The following is a 15,203-nucleotide window of genomic DNA, read 5'->3' as shown; positions in this document are numbered from 1 at the left end:
CTAACCTAAATCTCCTTTGCTGCAGATTAAGCCCATTACTTCTTGTTCCACATTTAGTGAACACGAAGAACAGCTGATCACAGTCCTCTTTATAACAGCCTTAACATATCAGTTCCTCCCTCAGTCTTCTTTCAGACTAACACGGCTACCCCTCTGATACTGCCTCAGTCTTCTTTCCTCAAGACTAAACATGCCCAGTTTTTTTAACCTTTCTTTAAAGGTCAGGATTTCTATTTTTTTTATCATTTTTGTTACTTACCTCTGGACTCTCTCCAGTTTGTCTATATCTTTGCTAAAGTGTGGTACCCAGAATTGGACACAAAATTCCAAAATCCTCACCAGTGCCAAGTAGAGCAATTACCTCCCATGGCTTACTTACAACAGTCCTGTTAAAACACCCCAGCGTTATAGTCGCTTTTTTCAGAACTGCATCACATTGTTGACGCATATTCAATTTGTGATAAATTATAATCCCCAAACCCTTTTCAGCAGTATTACTACCTTGCCAGTTATTCCCCATTTTGCAGTATTGCATTTTGTAGTAGTAAATTTTTCTTCCTAAGTAAAATTCTTTGTACTTATCTTTAAAGAATTTCATCTTGTTGAATTCAGACCAATTCACCAATTTATCAAGGTCCTTTTGAATTCTAATCATGTCCTCCAATGTGCTTGCCATCCCCCTTTAGTTTGGTATTATCCACAAATTTTATAAGCATACTCACCATTCTATTCACTAAATCATTAATGAAAATACTGAATAGTATAGGATGCAGGATTGACCCCTGCAAGACCCTACTAGACACACCCTACCAGTTTGACAGCAAATCATTGATAACTACTCTTTGAGTATGGTCTTTCAACTAGTTGTGCACTCACTTTGTAGTAATTTCATCTGGAACATATTTCCCTAGTTTGCTTATGAGAATATTATGTGTGACTATGTCAAAAGCCTTACTAAAATCAAGATACATTACGTTTACTGCTTCCCCCTGTAAACTATAGGCCAGTAACCCTGTCAAAGAAGGAAATTTGGTTGGTTTGGTATGATTTGTTCTTGACAAAGCCATGTTGTCTATTCCTTATAGTCCTATTATCCTCTCGCTACTTACAAATTGATTGTTTAATAATTCATTCCAGTATCTTTCTAGGTATCAAGCTTAGGCTGAGGGTCTATAATTCCCCGGATCCTCTTTGTTCTCCTTTTCAAAGTAGGTATTATGTTTGTCCCTTTCCACTGGGGTCTCCCCAGTCCTCCATGAGTTCTTAAAGACCATTGCTAATGGTTCTGAAATTGCTTCAGCGAGTTTCTTAAGTACACTATGGTGAATTTCATCAGTCCCTGCCTACTTGAATACATCTATCTTCTCTAAATATTGTTTGACCTGCTCTTTCCCTATTTTGGCTTGTGTTACTTCCCCTTTGTCATTAATATGAGTTGCGTTGAGTATTTGGTTACCATTTACCTTTTTAGTGAAGACTGAAGCAAAATAGGCATTAAACACCTCAGACTTCTTGATGTCATCGTTATTAGCTCTCCTTCCCTGCTAAGTAGAAGAGTTATACTTTCTTTGTCTTTTTCTTGACCCAATGTATTTAAAGAACGTCTTATTATTCCCTTTTATGTCCCTTTTGTGCCTTAGCCTTTCTGATTTTGTCTGTACATATTTGTGCTACAGTTTTGTACCCTTTCTTAGCAATTTGTCCATGTTTCCACTTTTTGTAGGCTTCCTTTTTGATTTCCAGTTCATTAAATAACTCCTAATGGAGCCATATTGGCTTTACTATTCTTCCTATTTTTCCTTCGCATTGGAGTAGTTTGCAGTTATGCCTTCAATATTGTCTTCTTGAGAAACTGCCAGCTCTCCTGAACTTCTTTATCCCTGAGATTTTCTTCCCCTGGGACCTTATCTTCCAGTTCTCTGAATTTATTAAAATCTACTTTTTTGAAGATTATTGTCCTCATTCTGCTGCTCTCACTCCTTCCTTTCCTTAGAATCATGAAATCTATCATTTCATGATCACTTTCACCCAAATTGCATCCCACCTTCAGATTCACAACCAATTCCTCCCTGTTGGTCAGAATCAAGTCTCAAAGGGCTGTCCCCAAGGTTACTTCCTACAGTTTGTGAAACAAAAGCTGCCCCCAGTATATTTCAAGAACTTATTGGAAATGTAGTGTTTTGCTGTATTACTTTTCCAATAGATGTCTGGGTAGTTAGAGTCTCCCATTACTAGCAAGTCTTGTGTTACAGATATTTTTGTTGTTTGTCCTAGAAATGCCTTGGCAACCTCCATTTTCTGATTTGATTGTCCACGTTGGACCCCTGTGACACTCTGTTGGGGCACCCAGAACCGTAAGCCAGGGTGTTTCCCTTCTGCCTAAGCAAGGAGAGTTTTGCTAGGGCTTTAATTGCATGTCAGCTCCCTGCTACTCCAGTTCTGTCAGCCTGACCAACAAACTCCCTGAGACTCTGCCAGTGTTACTTTGCCTTGCAGGTAATGTTCAGTGAACCCTGGTTCCAAAGTTCCCCAGAGATGTCTCTATGTTGGGTCTAATCCCTCTGACTGGACACTCACAGAAATTATTACATTCTGTCTCCAAAGAGACAGTACACTCATCAGTACACTCATCACAGAGGACATGCTCTTTAACTTATTACACAGCACTGAGATGGTTTCATAATAAAAAAGGGCTTTCTAGTCTCTAAAATTTAACTGATTATAATCCTGGTCTCAGGCAGTTTCTCACTTGCAGTCAGTTCTCAGTGTCCTCAATCTGCATAGTTGAGAAATCCACCTTTCACAGATTCCAAGATTGCTAGCCTGTTTTGTCCCTTAAGTGATGGATAACTAACTAGCCCCTTCATATAGTCCAGAAAACATTTGAAATGTATTCTTTTGAAATGTATCCCCAGATAAAGTTCTTCTCCCATGCTGTTTGTCTCTTCCTGTTGACTTCTCATCTCTTTGTTGATTCATATGTGAATGTAACTTTGTCTCTGGCAAATATTCCTTTATCTAGGACAAATCTGTTTATCAAGTCTGCCCCCAAAACATATTTCATGGTGGCTATACCTCTTTAGAAAAAGGGCCACTGTGCAGTAGTTTTAAGCAAAATGAACACACTTGTATATTAACTACCAGAGTGTGTGTCCACCTATACACTCTCTACGCAGGAGTAAATGCTCCTGGAGGCTCACAAAGGCACTGGGCCAAAGCACAGAAGAGGCATGTCCTGACTTTAACTTCCATATTCCACATTACATGCCATGCAGCTGTAGTGTGCAGCTGGTACCATGGCTCACAGTAGATACTGCAGGCTCTGACATGGAGCAACACACAATTCACAGCACCAGACCATGACTGGAACTTCTTCTGTAGAAGAGGGAATAGAGAATAGAAGCCAAAACACCAAGTCATGTCTTCCCCATTACAATAGCTCAGAGGGCAGTATTATGGTAGCAGTCTACCATTCAATGACCATAGCTTAGGCCTGCCCTTAGAGTAGTGCTCTACAAGGACTGTATATCTGTTTTCTGTAGTCCAGTACCATTCACTGTTGGCAATTTTTTACTGAGATGTTTTGCAAATTTGGAGCCTAATTCTGCAAACCTTGCTCTTGTGCATAGTCCTTATTCACATAAGTTGTTACACTGAAGTCAAAGACTACTTATCTGGGTATGGGTTAGCAGATTTGGGCTCTTGTATTGATGGCTCATTTATCAATAATATAAGAAAATACTTCTCTACTTTTGCCTGTATTTATAAAATGACTCATTCACTGTACACAACAGATATGTCTAGCTGTTGCCAGGCAGTGTCTTTGTCCATTGAATCATAAGTCTGTTTCATCACAAATTCTATTACTTCTCTTTTTTTCTGTAATTCCTCCCAGGGCATTTGAATGTTCTCTTAGCTCTTTTCTACCGAGTACATTCAGTTCTGAAAATGTTAAATTCAAGGGGGGAAAATCCTGAAATGGGAGAAAATCCACATGAATGAATTAATATTGTGTGGAACAAATAACAGTTTTACAAGCACCCCCTGCCTTAAGAATTTACACCCACAAAAATATGCATATAGTTCCTATGCTGCCCCTCATACTTGGGAGGAGCGCAAAGACTTATGCAAAGTACCCTCATTATTCTCCTTCAGATCTCTCCTTAAAACTCTCCTTTGCCATGAGGCCTACAAAAAACTTGACAGTGGTTAGGCTGCTGATGTGCTGACACCACTGCCTATCATTCTTACCAATATGATCTCATTGTTTCCCTGTACTTCCCCGTTAGGCCATTTGCATTCATCTGTTGTATCTTGTCTTATATTATAAGCTCATTGGGGCAGGAATTATGTTTTCATTCTGTGTTTGTACAGCGCCTAGTACAATGGGGTTCTGGCTCACAACTGGAGCTTGTAGGCACCACAGTAAAACAAATAATAATAGTAATAATAATTACTAACAATTAAAATCAACAGATCTTTATAGATGATGTATCACATCACCACAGAATTCCAGACTGTATGAGTTTTCACTACACATTCAACCATTTCTCTAATACACACATGCTCACATATACCGAGACTCACAACCGGGGGAGCTGAAACAAAGTTTTTATTAGCTACTAGGCCTTATATTAAGGAATTACATAGTGAAATTCTCTGGTCTGTGTTATACATGAGGTCATCATAATGATCCATCTGGCAATTAAACTCTGTAAATATATATAATCTGTGGACCAGCTCCTAGTGAGGAAGGTCTGATGATGCACACCTGAGGACACATACCCAATAATACTGTTTAGTGATTGGATGGAGAAAACTTGGGCTTAATCATTCCAGAAAAGGTGCAAATGCAACTCCCTATTGACTTAAATAGGAGTTGTGTGTGTGCATTTCTCTGGATGGTCAGGCCCATGAAAAGCAGTGATGCCACAAAAGATCATGATGAGAAAATGGGCAACACATTAAGAGTTAAATCTTATATGCCTTACTGATGCAAGCAGTCTTATTGCAGTCAGTAGGACTATTGCTATGTGAAAGGCGAACAGAATTTGCACTGATATTTATGCTGGCAATGTGATATGCCAGGAAGGAATGTCAGTGAAATTCTGGACTGCATATGCAGAGACATCTAGTCATGGAGCTGGTGGGAGATGGTTTCCTCTTTCTAAGGCTCTGATGACATCTCATCTGGAATGTTGTATTCAGGTCTGGGCTCTTCAGGCCTAAAAGATGTTAACAAATTGAAGAGGTCAGAGAAGAGCCACTACAATGACCAGGGGATTGCAGGAAGTGTTTACTGAAGAAAGATTAAGGGCCAGATCCTCATATCCTTACTAATGTCAAATAGTAATTTAGTCCACCAATCATCCCACTGCAATAAATGGGGCAGAGTAAACCACTACTCAGCAGGAGTCCAGGAGGACCATAACATAACACCAACAATGGAAAGTAATCACATAGGATGGTAAAAGGAAATAATGGAATTAAACTTAAAAAAAAAATAGGCTGAACTGATGGAAAATCTTCCAGAATGAGATCTAATAGCTATTCAGATAATCTCCAAAGAAAGTGGAGGAAGCCCCTTTATTTAAGACATTTAAAACTAAACGAACTAGCTCCTAAGCAAGTTATGTCTGCCTAAATCTATCTGAAGACTGGGGATAATAGCCAATCTACCTGTAGCTTGGGGATAATCATATTTACCATCCTGTCCAACAGAGTGTTGAGAGGGTTATTTAGTGGCAGATAGTGAACCTCTCCCTCCCACTGAGAAGCAGTTACACCCAGAGATAGTCCCATTGAAGCCAAGGTTACTCATGTGTAACTGCGCTCCATTGGGAGCAAATTCACACTCTGTCTTTTAGCTAATTCTTAGCAGTGGTCTGATATAGATCTCTACATCTTCAAAGGATTATATAAGCATTATTGTACTCATCTAAAATTTCCCCTACATTCCCCCATCTACACCTCGTTATATAGTAATTTGTGTTCCTGTCCTTAATTGTTATGTTTAGACTAGGCAAAGGCCTGAGCCAAAATTCTGTTTTCATGACTGAAACCCCTTAACTTTTGAAATAGTTTATCTGGGTTTCCTGATTTCAACTTCATGTAGTCCCCTATATCTGTGGTCAAAACTTAATCCTAGATTCAAACAGATCTACATTTGAGGAAGTTTGCATTTGAACTCTGTGATTTAGGACTATCCCTAATGTTGCTGTGGACTGTTAAACAGATGTTGTATTTCACCCAAGTAGTGGGTAAAATGATACATACAGTAATTATCTGTGAGTTAGGAGGAATGACTTGCACAATGAGTTGTGTGTAGGGGGTCCAGGGTTGTTTTAGGAGAATATAAACACATACATTTCCCCCCCAATTCCTTTCACCTTAAGGCTTAGTCCCAGAGTATTCTTCTAAGCTCCTTTCATAATAGCTTGCTGAATGGCATCTTCACAATTTTTGGAGAAAGTCAGAGTATGTATAGATAACTTTCTTCCAATGCTTGTGCTAATGTGCATAGTTTTCCTGTGGATTGTAGATATGTAGTGCTTATGATGGTTTGACCCACTGGGCCTAATTTTGCCCTTGATTCATTGGTGCAACTCCTTGGGAAGGCAAAGGGAATTGCAGCCAGGTATTTGGGTTATTTTAGCTTGTTAAATTTGTAAAGTGCTTTGGGATTTTTTTAGATAGAAAGCACTATGTAAAATATACAATATTATTATTTAGTATGAATCTTTTCTATATATTGGTAATCCAAAAAGACCAGAGTCTATTTGGAGTTTGTTTTTAAGCATACATGAGATATTATTGCAGTTCATTTTCATGCTGTTATTATTGTTAGTATACTCATAGAAATCATATTATTTGTTCTCTTTGGCAATGTTGAAAATTAATTTGTGAGTGATGTGTGAGAAGCCTATTAATACTGTAGTGTATTGATTCATTGTCTTTGATCATCATAAACTGATCATTTTAAAATCCAGTCTTTCAATACATATTTGACATATAATTTTGCAGTATACAAGACAGTGTCTTGATCTATTTTTCCTCATGTTGCTTGTCACATATTTCTCCTTTAATTTACTCTCTCTTCATTGAAGATAGAGGTGGAAAATCTGTTAATCTGTTCAAATTTTTCTCATTTTGTTGCATAAAATTTTTGACAGTCTTCTCTGGTGTTCTTTTAACTCTGGGGAGACCTCTGAGGTTTCCTGGAAACTCAGACACTTCAGAATTCACCACTTGTGGCCATGGAGAAAAAGGGTTTGGATGAATACGAATAGCTGAAAATCTTGTAGGCAGCACCTTTCAACACTTTCACTTAAGAAATGTTTTTAAAATGTTTAAATATATGACCTCATCGCTCATTTTATGGCATTCCTGGAATATCGCTACAAATACAATAAATGTTCATTTAATCATGAATACTATGCAAGTTGTCATTTGTGGGACAGTGCTATAAAATTATCACAAGTACTAAATGGCCTGTTTTATATAGAATACAATATCCTTGAGTTGTAGAAGTGACGTTCATCTTAAGCTTTAGGATTTAAGTGTAAGGGTCTTTCTCTTATTTCACCATGCACATGACTTCCAGTAGAAGTTAATCAATCTCTCAGTGCACTGAGACCTCCTGTTTTATAACGTACTTTATAGATTAAGAGAATGGTTCTTGTGATGGGCTTTGCTCCTATTTTGTTAAGCTTATTCTAGAAGTCTGTTACCTATAAAAATCAACAAGACTATCTGCATCTAAATAGTCTTCCTGTGGTAGCAGTGCCTAAATATAACAAATGAAGCAGATATGATGCATAGTTTATGCATACTCTTTGTATAGTTGTGAGTGACATTTACCATTAGGCATAAGATATTTACATCTGTTCATCAAAATATGACACTCAGTTGCAGTCTTCTAAAGCTATCCCTGTGGTCTACATTAGTATGGTAATTTAAAAAGAAAACATAGTGTTGAAAAAGAACATGATAAATGCATATCATCTTATTTTTTATGGCTCTAGTAAATTTCATACCTTAGGCTAGACTGAATATACTTTGAGTTTCTCTTGCAACAATCATTTTGGAAATGAGTCAATCAACAGGCTTTTCCTTACTCATTATTATTTAGCCTAAAGATCTTAGGAATCTGTGTTTATTCCATTATCAATTTATTTTTGAGAAATATCATTGCCTTTACCTAGCACTAAAATTATTATTTCTTTTCATTTTATAACTGTTGTAAAAGTAAATGATCTACCTTTTATACACTCCTCTGTGCAACTACTTCTGTGGCTGGATATTTCATTCTTCATGTGATGCTTTAATCTATAAATTAATATAACAGATGCTTCTTGAAAAGCCTCAGAAAATAGAAGAAAAAAAGGTTTGTGTTTTTGACTGAAATCCACTGCTCAGCTAGATATTTTAATTCTGTGGTTTTTTGTTTTTGTTTTTTGTTTGCTATATATATAATACCAAATATTTTTAGAAAGTAGAATAAACCAGTCATAATAACGAGGAAGGTATGTAGTGAATTGCACAAAGGGTGCATGGTTTAGACCTTTGCTGGAATACAGGCTGCAGTTTAGCTGTCGAGGCACTATCATTCTCCTCAAAGGTGAAATGATTTAGAGGTCTAGAGAAACTTAATTTTTCTTGATCACCATGTGCAACCTGGAATTTTAATGGCAGGCATAATTAATTCTTCTGATGTTAATCATCAGGGTTGGGCTCCACAATTATCAGCCTGGTGCAGCTGGGCCCTGGTGCAGACATGAAAAATTAGGAAAATGAATCAGTAATAGGGTGGCAGATTTAATCTGCATCATGAAAACAAAGTTAAAAAGAGGGAGATCGAGAAAATTTCAGCTGAAGCTTTTGTGCCAATGAGCACTGACAGAACTGAAAAATGTTGCCGATGTCCAAAGTGATTGGTAATTACCAAGCCATTGAATTTTTTATTGTCAATTTATCATTGCGCCAGAGGTTAAATTTAACATCTTCTTCTAAAGCCATCACTCTAGGAGGAAGGCAAGCTTTGCATCACGTGGCTCAGGAGTCAGTGAAAGGTTAATCAGGTATTCTTTTAGTTTGTGTGTGCTTCCAAATCATTTTTTTATTGTGTCCTTTTATGTTGCATACATGCCATGGGGTATTTTCTAATTTATATTACCTGTGCATTTCAGATAAATATTAGATTGCATTCCTCAGCACAACACTTTCTCCCTTGCTGTGTATTTATACTGCTATATTTTTACACACACAGAGGCATATATTACACACGCGCATACAGAGAGAGAGACACAAATGTTATAGATACAAAGAACTTTGGTGTGAAATAAAGAAAGTATTTCACAAATAAGGAAAATTACGATCTTAGTGCCTAAAGGCATCACAGATATCTTTAAATATTGATATTACTTGTTTCTTTCATTTTCTAAATAATATTGTTTGTTTGTGGAGCATTTGATTTTTACTGTGGTCTGATGGTATCTTATTTTCAGAGTTGGGCCCCTGGTTTGTGAATGGACCAGTTTAAGCCAGGGTAGTATTTATTTTTAAGTTTGTAAACTTGTTTGGATTGCAAGATCTTCAACTCTTCAGAGTAGGGTCTATCTGTATTTTGCACCTTGTACAGTGCTAAGCACATTGTTGGCACTTAAGTAGTAAATGATAACCATAATTCACAACTGAAGTGCAGATTAGTTCTTTGAATCCTTCCCCTCATGAATGTTTAGTAAATGGTATAGTCTTTGTAATGCAAAAGACTGAAAGAAAGCAATCCTGTATCTAAAACATCCCTGTCACATATGACGTAAATAAACATTCATGTATTATAGACCAAACCTGGCTCTGGTGCAAGTGAAAGTATTTTCATTAACATCAATGGGATTTGGGCCTGCTTATTCTAGGGCTGAGTTTGGCCCCCAAATTAAACAACGTAATCCTTGCTATTTAACTGTCTTTTAGCACAATATTAAATCCATCTTTTGTCCACCTTAATTCAGCCCTGTAATCTCTCTCTCTCTTTCTTGCTTTTTTTTTTTTTAAACCTTATATTTATTTTCAAATTCAGGCTGTGCTCTGATTAAGGGAATTGTATGCATTTTCTATAAATTAAAAATGGAAATGGCCTTTAGGGGAGAGTCAGTAGAGGAATCAATGCATGCATTAATTACTGCAATTCATTACCCAAATAAACACAAGACTCAGCCTTTTGCTAGATAGAAATTTAGAGACATAAGATGTTTACAAGAGACAAAGGCTTCTGATCCTGCTCATGTTAATCTGCAGATCAAAGAATATGTGAGTCCATTCCTGGTGGAGGCTCCTCTGGGGATACCGTGGCTGGGATCAATCCCCACATGCAGGCAGTGAATTATTGCAGCTGAATACAAAAGCTGTTCACGTGACATCACTGTCACCTAACTGCAGTGACACCCTCTCCAGATAGAAGACCTTGCTTTTCTAATACACCACTTTTCTATAATTAAACTCAAACCATAAAACTGTACCTGTCCAATGACCTTTGATTGCCCTCATAAACAAAAATATGTTTCAGCTCATAGCAACTATTCAGTCATTTGGAAGAAAAACACAAAAATGTAATCTTTAGCTTCCCAGAGGCTTTTTGGAATATAAACAGAAGGTTAGAAAATATACAACAAATAAAACTAGACAGAAAAGATTCAGTGATTTATTGAAAAGATTTCATACTCCTCTCCTGAATTAGTATCCTGTCTTTTCCTTAAGAGAGAGTAGAAGAGTACTGGAAGAATGTAATTTTTCTAACAGCATTTGGATGCCTTTCTTGATCATATTTTATAGCTTGAGGATAAATTACCATATGAAGGTTTTTGTTCAAAACCTGAACACAGAGTATGATTTAAATTCTGCTACATTTTGCATAGATGCCATTGCTGGTGCTAGCTCAATGTAAGTCTCAAGAGCTGAAAGCAGAACCCATATTAGCCAAATCCTTTTCTCCTATTGGAGTTCTCAGCTATTTTAATTGGATTCTGTCCAAAACTGCAACTAATTAAGAATCAATTCAGGACCATTAGCAAGTGGGACTAGCTAGCCAGTGTTGCATATTTCAAAAGAGTTAGTTTTAATGAGAGGAGTTCCTGGACAGAAAAACCCCTACAAACAGATTAAAGATAGTGTAGGGACCTTCTCCAGCTAAACTAGACAACTAATGGTACATGGAAAGATGCTGAACTTGTAGTCCTCTCTAATTGATCTACTTACTGTTCTTAAGGAAACTTAAAAAAATGTATGCAGGTATTTACTGTGCATTAGCCGTTCAATAGCTATTTATAAACATTAGCAATTGTTGCATTTTGCACTCTCTCTTTCTCTTTGTCAGAGAAACATATGTTATCTCTTTTCAGACATATTAACCTTAGATCTGTCAAGCCATTTTCCCTTCTTTAGGCTTTGTACTTCTGCAACATCTGTTAATCTGCACCACATTGCCTGCAGATGGTATTTTTTAATTTAAGAGGTTAGACTGCCATATTTCTGACAGCTGTAGTTTTGTTTTACCATAGAGTAAAACTTTGCTAAAAATTCAGTGCTTTGAGGATATAATTTGATTCACTTTTCAACAGGAGCCATGTCTAGATTTTATTTCTTAAGCTCTTAAATTTTCTGAACTCTTAATGAGTTTAGTGCATATGGTTATTTTAAAGGGAAAAGAAGGAACAAAGTACCTAGCTAACTGATTTTAAATATTACAGTATGTATGTGTGCAGCTATATCAGTACAGTGAAATATTTAACCATTAACATGGGTATGCATTAAATCAGATGTCCAAACCTGAACACATCTGATAGTCCTGGCTTCAGACTTACCTTTCCCTGTGGATGGATGTCAGGAGAAATTACTTGGACTGGGTTTCTTAGTATGAGGCAAACCAAACATAACTACAAGCTACTGTGACTGTAAAAAAAAGTAAAGGTAAAAATGCAGAGCTGTTTACATGTCCAGCTTGTAAATATAAAAGAACATTGTTCAACGAAGAGCTCAGTTTAATAACTAAGTTTGATATACATTCTCTATAGTTTAGAGGGTAAATGTTATAAGGATTCTTCATTATATCAACACCCTGATTCATTTGATTGCAGTAGCAAGAATGTGCTAGAACATCTTTCAGTAAGCTAGTTTGAAAGCCGAGTGCCTCTGCTTTTTAATTGTTCATTCCACATTTAACAGAATAAGCTGTATTTCCAAACAAGCACCTTCTGCTAAGGCACAAGCAGTGTTCTGTTGCATTAAAACATCCATTATCTATGACCAAATGGAACAATAATGAATAGGCAAAGAAAGTAGGTGTGTTTTGGCTTTTTTTTGTTTGTTTTTTCGTTCTTGTTTTGTAGCAAGGGCTTACTCAAGGCAAGGAAGGGCAGGCACTGTACTCTCCCTTGCTCTGCTCTTCTTTACTCCCATCTACTTTAACTCCTGATTTGGGGGCCAAGATGTCCAATGTGTCTCACAAGAATTCCTGCAATGAAGGCAAGCGCAATTTCTGAAGCTTTAGTCATTTCATCAGGTTTATCTGCTTTCTGTTGAAGAAGGAAGTATGGTTTGATATTTGTAAAGAGTTCATAGTAGGAAGAACAACAAAAAAAAGGGGGGGGGGGCATATAGTCTGGCAGTACATAGACTTGGTAGCAAGGTCAAGCATGCAGTGTCATCCTATTTTTTTAACCTTTTCCAAAAAAGCATTGGCCTTGGGCAGCATAAAGGACTGGCAGGGACACATACAAGTGTGGAAACTCTTTTAAATGCCTGCTTCTTTTAAAGATTCCATCTTTCCCCTTATGTTACATGGCCGAGATTGGAAAGGAATAAGAGTATGGAGCCTTTCCACATCATGGGTCAGATGCTGAGGTCCATGCAAAGTGCATAGGAAAGAGCCCACTGCTCACTATGGATCTGTGTAGAGGGGAATTTGGAATGGGGAAGGTGTGGGAGGACATGGCCACAGTGGTTCTGTGACAATAGGGATCCACAGACCAAACCTACACCCCTTGGGTATGCTGCAATATGGAGTGGCTCTAACTGATAGTCCACTTAATGGGAAGGGAGAACTCTGGCCACCCTGACCAATGCTGAGCCACTTGAGCAAGGTGCATTTTCTTAGGCTATGATCAGAAGAGATAATTTGGCCCTATATCAGTTCTTGATTAGTTGCCAGGAGTATTCTGTGCTGCTGTCATGAGTCAGAGTATGTCATAGAGTGAATCCTACCACTTCTTAACTTTCTCTCTCCTTATAAGGAGACAGTCTGAGCTTTCAGTGTAGAGGGGGCTGTTCTCAAGCGTGATACGTTTCTTATGCTCGCTCATGGTCAGCATGCCCAGCATAATGATATTCCAGCAGCATTATTAATTCTGCCAAGTCCCAGCCTCCTTTCAGTTGTTTTGTGGTGTTCTTTTGGATTTTGGTCAAGAATTTCCTCTCTTCACAGTTTGGGTTTCCACAGAGTTTGCATGTTTTCCTATTTCATCCAATGTGCCCTCCTGATTGTTCACCTCAACCCCATGAGGAATTAGAAGCTTGTCAATTGTTTGTTTTAAAGCAGCCATTTGGATAATTTATTTCATGGTGGCATCTTAAAAGTGATTGGCAGAAAGGCTGATGGGTTGGTAGAGATCTTGTATCAAGTATGCAAGATGGTGCCTCCCTGACTGGTGCTTCTGAGACTTTGGGAACTAAAGAAATCTGATTCATCATTTATTTTTGGTTCTGGGCATAGTTCTGCTTCTTTCTTTCCCAGGGAGTTTGCCAGCGGCTTGTTCTGATAGCTGCCAGCAATAATGGAGACTGCAGGAGTCTAAGAAAAGATTGCCTTTGCCTTCATTTCAGGACCTATTGTGAGATACATCTGGTCTTCCTGCCAGGAGGATCTCCCTGCCTCCTAAAGCAGATGTTAAAGTAAATGGGAGTGAAGAGGAGCACAGCTCCTTCCCCACCAGGGCCAGCTCTGGCTTTTTGGCTGCCCCAAGCAAAAAGAGAGGAAAAAAAAAAAACAAACCTGCGGCGCGGCTGGAGCGTGGGTGCAGGGGGATCGGCTGGCGGGGGGAAGGGAGAGGGAGAAGGGGGCAGCCAGGGCTACAGCAGGGGCGCTCACGCGGCCCCTCCCGCTGCGCCGCCTCCTGCTGCGAGGGCTCTGCTCCGGTTGGCGGGGAGGGAAGGAAGAGGACTGCCCTGCAGGGTGCTCTGGTTCTCCACACCGCCGTCCCCTACAGGGCGGCCGGAGCGGAACACACACACACACACACACACACACACGCTGCCCTAGGATTGGGCAGCATGCCTCCTCGAACCATCTGTCGCCCCAAGCACCAGCTTGATCAGCTGGTGCCTGGAGCCGGCCCTGTTCCCCACCTCTCCCATAAAGCATAAGCTGCACTTCCCCACTGCTCCTCCTTCTGCTTGGCTTTTGTGGCAATGAGCGCTCCCCCTCCTGTTCTTTATTGTTGAACTACTTTAACCACTGGTCCCAAGAGGATTCTGTGAAGAACTTGCACATTTACAGTTCAGTGCATCTTTCTGCTGCCTCCCCCAGCCACCCAGGTTTTTTTCTTTGACACTAAAGGAATGAGTTTACACTATTTCTTTGCTCTTCCTTCCTTGTTCTCTGCTCCCTACTTCTGCCTTTCTGGTCCAGGACTTTAAACAAAAACTGATAACAAGTACAGTCAAACCTTGTTATAACTTCACTCGGGGTTTGGATGGAAAGCAACATTATATTTTAGCAATCTAAGACCTCCTAGCAGTTGTTACTGGGCTGTATGCAGTGGCCACTTGGAACTTTATGGTCTCTGTGCAGATATTCCTCCTCCAAATCACAGCCCTTTGCATTGGAACTAAGGGAGATGCTCCTTGATTAGTTAAAGGAATAGGGCCTATGACACGAAGTTGAGCCATTCAGATTCTTTCTAGTAGAGGGCAGTGGTATACATGCAGACTATCCAAATCGCATTCAGAAATGACAGCCAAACTTGGAAGGGGGGGAAAAAAAGCAGGAAATAACTATGCTTGCATTAATCTAATGTAAATCTAATGTATTTTGACATGATTGTTGCTGATAATGCCTTCCTGCTGGCTCTCCCACATTGAATGTTTGATAGTAAAGCCAGGTCACAGAGCATTAGGGAAAAGGAAAAAACAGTGGTCCTATGGTCAGGGAC

The sequence above is a fragment of the Trachemys scripta genome, chromosome 11 (assembly GCF_013100865.1).
Source record: "Trachemys scripta elegans isolate TJP31775 chromosome 11, CAS_Tse_1.0, whole genome shotgun sequence".
NCBI classification, from domain to species: domain Eukaryota; kingdom Metazoa; phylum Chordata; order Testudines; family Emydidae; genus Trachemys; species Trachemys scripta.
The sequence above is the reverse complement of the archived record's forward strand: the minus strand, read 5'-3'. Positions refer to the sequence as shown.